The sequence below is a fragment of the Austrofundulus limnaeus genome, unplaced genomic scaffold, assembly GCF_001266775.1.
Source record: "Austrofundulus limnaeus strain Quisiro unplaced genomic scaffold, Austrofundulus_limnaeus-1.0 Scaffold333, whole genome shotgun sequence".
Lineage (NCBI taxonomy): Eukaryota > Metazoa > Chordata > Actinopteri > Cyprinodontiformes > Rivulidae > Austrofundulus > Austrofundulus limnaeus.
In genome coordinates, this window is record NW_013952735.1 from 231,089 (window position 1) to 238,420 (window position 7,332).

General features: G+C 39.3%; 1 long non-coding RNA gene across 3 annotated transcripts in view; it reads right to left on the reverse strand.

Annotated features, from left to right (window-relative positions):
* Window positions 1-7,332, reverse strand: part of LOC106527590 (uncharacterized) — a 256,880-nt gene that overhangs the window by 170,513 nt on the left and 79,035 nt on the right. For all 3 annotated transcript variants that reach the window (XR_001311406.1, XR_001311405.1, XR_001311407.1), the window contains one exon: window positions 3,190-3,303. This is a non-coding gene — a long non-coding RNA (uncharacterized LOC106527590). The remainder of the gene's footprint in view (window positions 1-3,189; window positions 3,304-7,332) is intronic.

Sequence of the window (7,332 nt, forward strand, 5' to 3'; positions counted from 1 at the left end):
TTAAAATATTTTAAATATATAGTTAGTGTCAAACTTCCAGACTTTTGCTTAAAAACTAATGAGAAAATTAATATTAACTCAAACAGAAGAGCAAAATTATTAAAGGAACATTTTTTAGCTGCTTCAGAGTAAGTTAAAATGTAAATTATTCCCACACGTCATGAGTAATTAATTGAGAGAATCTAGGAAAAGCAACAAATCTTTTTTTTTTTAGATTCCTAACTAAGTGATCAACTTTAATCAGTTTCACTCAAACACTGCTCGTCTGCAGTAAAACCAAATTCACTGAAAAGATCTGTCTGAGRGCAACAAAGGAAAAATCTTTCCTCAAACAAAACCTCCGTTTGTTTCTTTAYCAGACTCAACCCTTTCTGTGGCTCGTGCACGTTTTCTTTTCGCTTCATGACAAATCTCTTCGAGGTCCACATTAGGCAGTCCGGACTTAAAGGATCACAGACATGAATAAAACAGAAGTTCCCTTTGAAACAATGTGACATTTCCACATCAGCTGGAATGAAAACATTGGGCCACGCTTGATCTGTTTATGTGAAACTGAGCCCGGCTCGGAGACGCTGCAGCGTTTGATGTGCTGCTGAGGGTCTGAGTCACTTGACCAGCTGCTGTTTCAACGGGCAAAACGTCTGAAATCCCTCTGAACTGTGTGGTCAGCGGCRAGCGGAGGCATCTGATGCTGCACGCAAACACGCCACCTCCGAGCTATAATACAGGAAATGTGATTTGGAACAATAATRCTCGGGTTTTAGTCAAATGTGTCATTAGTGGAGGGTTTCACAGCTTTTAGTTTAATTTTAAAAATAATGGTTTAAAATGTTTAAAAAAATATTGTTAAACTCATTTACTGGGGTTAGAATAAGAATTTTTTGTGGTACATTTTTTTGTAAAAGTTTAAAGATGGCAGCTTAGGTCTATGTCTGATTCTGGTTCTAACTGGACAATTTCTCAGCGGTAGCATTTTGACCCCTGCATGTACACAAAGCACCAATGCATCAAAACTAGGGCTGTGTATTGGCAAGAATTTGGCGATATGATACATTTCATGACAGAGGGGTCACGATACGATATATCCCGATATATTGCGATACTGTAAACAAGGCGATATATTGCGATTTTTTTTGTCCAAAAATTCTGTTRAATAAAAACCTCTTACAGGGGAAAAAAAAATGAAAAACCAAAATTCATTRTCTCAKAAAATTCTAATAGTACATAGACATACTTTTGATACATTTARCTGTGTTCTGCTTTGTATGTATTTTATTTTATTTGTTTCATATTTCTTATTTCATCCATATTTTCAATTATTAGACTAAATTTGACAATAAATAGTTTGAAAATATATTTCTGCAGCTTTTAGTTTTTAATATTAATTTATATGGTCACCCAACACTTGAGCCAAGTGGCTGGCTCACTGCTGCCAACTAGTGGTCAGAGGCTGAACTACAACATAAAAATGAATGGCTGGCAGGAAAGTTGACATTTTAAACTTTAATAAAAAATCGATACAGGGCTTTAGAATATCGATACAGTATCGGGAAATGAAATATCACGATGTTTCAGTGTATCGATATTTTCTTATACCCCTAATCAAAACTCAGAAGTCACTTTTTCAGATGGAGCCCCCTCCTCAAATATGGGGCCTATTGTAAAACCGTTGTCTGGAGCAGTGTAGGTCAGACTCATCTACTGACCTGCCAAATTTCATGCTGCTAGATGCATCCCAAAATTGCATTGTTTTGGGTGGGGGTGAGGGGGGTAGGGGGGCTCATTGGTGGGCCCGAAGGATAGCCCTTCATCAGAGCTAAACAACCAAAAAGGCTGAAGGTCCTACATTGAGTAGTTATAAGCATTTTTGTATGTCCAGACACCAACTTTTCAGATGGAGACCCCTCTGCAGAAATGGGGTCTATCATAAAACCGTTGGCTGGCTCAGTGTAGGTCGGACACATCTACTGTACATTCCTGCCAAATTTCATGTTGATATGTGCAGCTCAAATTTGCATGTATGCAAAGCACCAATGCACCAGAATTCAGAAGTCACCTTTTCAGATGGAGCCCCCTCCTCAGATGTCAGGTCTATCGTAAAACCGTTGGTTGGTGCAGTGTGGGTCAGACTCATCTACATTCCTGTTAAATTTCACGTTGATCGGTGCAGCTGTTTCTGTGCTACTGTTGACCAAAAATCTTTTTAAAATAAATCACACGACCCCCGCTTCACATGTATGGGTCCAACTTATCCTCYATTTTATACACTACTTTACACTATTGTTTAAAAACACTAAAAGATTTTAAGCAAATAAAGAGATTATTTGCAAAGTTATTATAAATACAGCTCTTTAAGTTGAGTTATTAGAAGTTTTTTTCTGAGTGATTAGAAAAGATACAGCAACAATACAGCCTACATACGGTTACTTTCCTTTCAACTTGAATCACAAATATTCTTTGTGGCCGAGGCTGGACAGAAAAACCTCTCCAAGGTCAGAAATCTTCTATCAAACTAATCCAGACRTTCATAAAACCTGAACTGTTCAACAATGCATCGGCATACATTCCCCAACCTCTCCAACTTTCCTGTTCACCTTCCGTCCACCTTACCTGCAGGCAGCCGCCGAGCTGGGCAGGAAGGAGGACAGACGAGCATTTCGCCAGCAGCACAGAATCACTAGATTTAAGTCGGTTAGCGCTCGACTCCTCTGGAGAATGACAATCACGAGGAAACAAAGACTGCGTGATGGTTTGACTGACAGTCTTTTATGTCTGCTCACTACAAGGTCAGATGTACCCCCAAATAGAAAATAGATGTGAGTGATCTCCAATTTCTTCAAAGAACGTCCTTCGCGTGGGACTGRGCTCCGTGTTTTTGGGTAAAATAAGGAGCATGATTTATGAGCGCGCACCACCATCAAAAAGGAGCCAAATGGCATCGGAGTCAAATAATCTAAATATAATAGTGTGACTGCTGCTATGTCAACTTCAACCTTGTCTCATAAATGTCACGAGGAGGAAATGTTCGGAGGTTAATTTCATTATATTATCAAGAGAATAAGGCAATTACTAACAAATGACAAAAAAGGGCGATTCAGAAGCCATTCTGAGGATAACTGACCGTGCTATGTCCTCTCGGCAGGTGGCTATTCATAATACAGCAGGTGATTCATATGAATTATTTCCTACCTGTCATTCACTTTGCTCTGCAGCCGGAGTAATTGTAGTCCTGTAGATCTCACTTTGGCTCCTTCTGCAGGATTCTTGGGTGACCTTCCTGGGTGTTTCTGTCYGAGCAATTATCTGTCAACATTTGGGAGAGAAAGAAAAAGTATGAAAACCTTCCAACAAATATTGGTCAGTAAAAAAGGGACTGTAAAAGAAACAGGAAAGTTGTTGTTTTCATATCTAATTTGAGGACATATTCTGCTTTACGACACGTCGTAGAACAGTCGGGATTATTTTCTTTTTTGTAAATTATCACATAAAAGTCAGTGACTCGTGGTGCTAACTTCCACACGGTTTCTCCACCTGATAAAACCACACAGTTCCTCTGGTATTATACTCATCGTTATCCGCTGGCCTCTAAAAAATCATAAAAATCTGTTTTTCATAGCCACAGAACCGTGTTTTGGTATTTTTTCCCCCCACATATGCTTATTCAATATCCGGCAATAAAAAACCAGCAAGACCTCAATTTGCCTTGGAACTGTTAATCTCCAAAAGGAAACGCATCCACACAAAGCAGCGAGAAGCTAAGTAACGGCACAGGGTCATTTGGCGCCGATGAAGTATTGGTAAAAACGAGTTTCCATGGAGACTAATACGCTCGTAGCTAAAGACAGAGCGGCGCTCCGGTATGAGTGAAGTGAGCTGTGGGGCACGAAGATAAGTGCACACAAAGAGACACAATGTCAGCACAGACACACACCTGTAATCAACACACACGTTTACAGGCTGCGGCTTTAACRAGCAGAAAAAGGTTTTAATCAAAATGTGAAAATGACAACTTTAATGTGTTTGCTTCRAATGTTGGATTCAGGCTCTGCACGTATAATAATACAGATAATTAATTCTTGCATCAAATATATATGTTTAGATGAAGTCTTAAAGGTGTGTTGAATTATTTWTCCAATTTATAGCCTTGTTATAGTCTACAGTTTTAGCTAAAATTATACTTTTTTCTGTTTGACGTTTAAGACAGATCAATCAAAACGCTGCTCTTCTCTTTGAAGCTTAAACAGTAAAACAAAAAGTGATGAAATACAGACAGACACAGAGAACGCAGCAGGATCTGAAGTTGGGGCGGATAAAAATGAGCAGGTGTTTGGTTTTTTTGGTTTTTTCTGAAACCTGATTGGTTCCTCCTGCATATCTGAACCGAGACGCTTTCAAACGCAAAAACTCTGAGAGTCGGCAGACGTAAATATAAGTTATCAAGCACAGAAAAAGTAAATATTTTTACCATGTTCCCTTAAAAATTATTTTTATCTACAGCCAGGGGTATTCTTTTATTTCAGGAGGCAGTTTTCAGTCAGATGAAAATATCAGACACTGCGCTGGAAAACAAAGATAAAACCAATGGATAAAACAAAATAAATCCATTCTTTGTATGTGTGAATACAGAAGACAGCAGTTTATTTAAATAAATAAATAAATAAATAAATAGAACAATGTGTCAGCTGTTTCCTGTATTTGTGACCCTTCAGGTCTGATCGGACCTTCAGGGTTTTGACTCGTCAGTAGCTGGAGCTGTGGCACACAGAGTCACAGAGCAGAATGGGATTAAAAATCYCCCCAGTTTGGATGAGATTACGCTGTAATTCAGTCTTGCCCAGCCCTGGTCCTGGGGACCTCCTACACAGCAGCACGCTGCAGACGCTCCTCCTCTCCAGCAGACCTGATCCCAATGAATGGTCATTATCACACTTCTGCAGAGGCTGATTAAAAGCCCAAAGAGCTGACCCATTTATTTGAATTAGGTGTGTTGGAGCAGGGAAACATGTTAAACATGCAAGGACTGGAGGGTGGGGGTGGGGGGGGGACCAGGACTGTGAAATACAGCTCTAATTAAAACAGGGTCTGCAGTTTTAGATTTAAACGGTTACAGAAGCAGTTTATAAATCACTTCTGAAGACTCAGATTTCCTGCATCTCCAACAGATTTGGTCTTGTTTGTGCACGAACGGGGCGACTTCTGCCTGCTGGAACAACGTAGCGGTCGTTTCTCCTCACGTACGTCACAGCCCCTCCCTCCAGAGGTGTTCTGTTCATGCTGGGAGTCCTCACAGATCCACATGAACCCCTGTAGAACCAGGTTGTCGACAGGAACCGTGTTTCCATTCAACTGGAATGCCAATTCTGACTGAACTTTTAATAAGTTGCAAAAGAAAAAAAGGAAGCTAATTAGGCATGTTTCCATCTACCGCTATGGAGCGAATCAACCAGGCTGCATGATGCATTATTTCATCACATGGTTGTAACAWACAGGAAGTAGAGGTGGCAAACTAGCAGGACCACACATCTCACGACACTGGAGAGAAGTTTTCAGGAATGTGTTGCTGTCGGTTGTAACATCATCAGTAAGTGATATCATAGGGGGACTATAATAATAATAATAAATAATAAATAATAATATAATAAACTATCTGGTCTTTGTTTTTCAAACCGTATCTAAACTTTAACTCTTCTTAATCTATCTTTGATATAAACTCAAAATAATAAATCTAAGGAAACATCAGATTCTCTGCAGTCTGTTGTAACAACGCTCTGTTTACATACAGACATTCCCCTGTGACATCACTTCCTGTTTCTTCACACGCAAATATCTCAACAACTTTTCATCTCAGTGGTGTGGAATTTCTTTTGCAATATTTGATCAATGCTCTCTTTCCAAAAATGTATTCAGGTTTATGACAAAAAATGATGTCACAGTCACAGACAATAATGACAAACAAAACATTCAATTTCAACCCCATGTGCAATATAAAATGTGTGAAATACATCTCAAGTGCAATGTTTTTGTAATATTTCTTATGTGCAATATCTTCAAATAACTAAGAAGTAAATTTTGTAAGATATTTCCTTATTCATTTTTATATATAAATTATTTCATTTTTTGTTTAGTGTGCATTTTGTCTTATATTTAACTTGTCTGTTATTTTATTGTCTATTTTTTTCATCTCGTCTACAAAACAAAGTTTGAGTAGYAAATCAAATTTTATCACAATGTAAATTATAATGACAATAACGGCGATTCTGATTCGACTAGAGGAGGTGGTTATGTATTGGGTGGAGAAACGTGTTTGTGCAGCTCGATCTGTAGGTCAACAGGAACGACAGTAAAGAAAAACAAACTGTAGAAAAACGCACGTCCCTCCCACTGCTGCAGCTGCTGTCATTGGTTACAAGGTGAGACACTAACACGCACCTGAGAAAAGTATTGATGTGATCRAGCAGAAATTTTTGCTTATCACTACAATATCAAGTCACCTTGTTCTTTTTTTTTCCCTAATCAAATGTCAACAACATTGCTATCTAAGCCTGATATGAGGCCATTAAATCTGTGTTTCAATCCATGATGCTGTGGACTGCATCCTAATGCTCCTGATTCCAGGCTCCAGGTTACTTAACTCAAACTTCCTGATTGTGCGATCAGAGGAATAAAAGCTCCAAATCAGCTCGGAGGTGAAAATATGCTCACGCTGGCAGGTTCAGACGAGCACGCGAGCTGAGATTTAGTACCAGGAGCTTCTGTTTTATCACTGGGTTGAGGGAGAGGTTGAAGCTATTGACACACAGAGGTACGGCTAAGCCACTTCACATCCCAATCGATCACAGGTTCACTCCACTACAAGTGGCATTCTCCTTATAAACTGAGATTTTACTGCCTGCACTGCCTTCCAGAACCCAGACTCTTGGCTGTGGTTCTGGTCCAGCACTAGATTCAGTTAAGAGTACCGCACAGTCCTCTGCTCTTTTTTTTTTAAGTCCTCCTTTGTTCCTCGATCAAAACTCGGTTTGAGAATGTTTTGTTGCTCAGTGTTTGGCTGCTGCAGGAGCAGAAACAGATGGCTGGCTATTTATGGACGGCGCTGCAAAATCCAGCTCAAATGAAGTGCTCTTTCAACGGGATTTTAGWGGTTTTAATTCCTGCACAGGGAACCTCATAAAGCCCTGGACCAGGAACTTTTAAATGGCCCGTGACAATGAGATTATAAAAGATGGTTTTCAAAGTATCTGACATTAGCATGCTCACAACCGCACACAAACAGGTGATTAAATCCTGGGTTTTCTGTTCGGACACAGATTGAATATAAAGATAAATTAATAT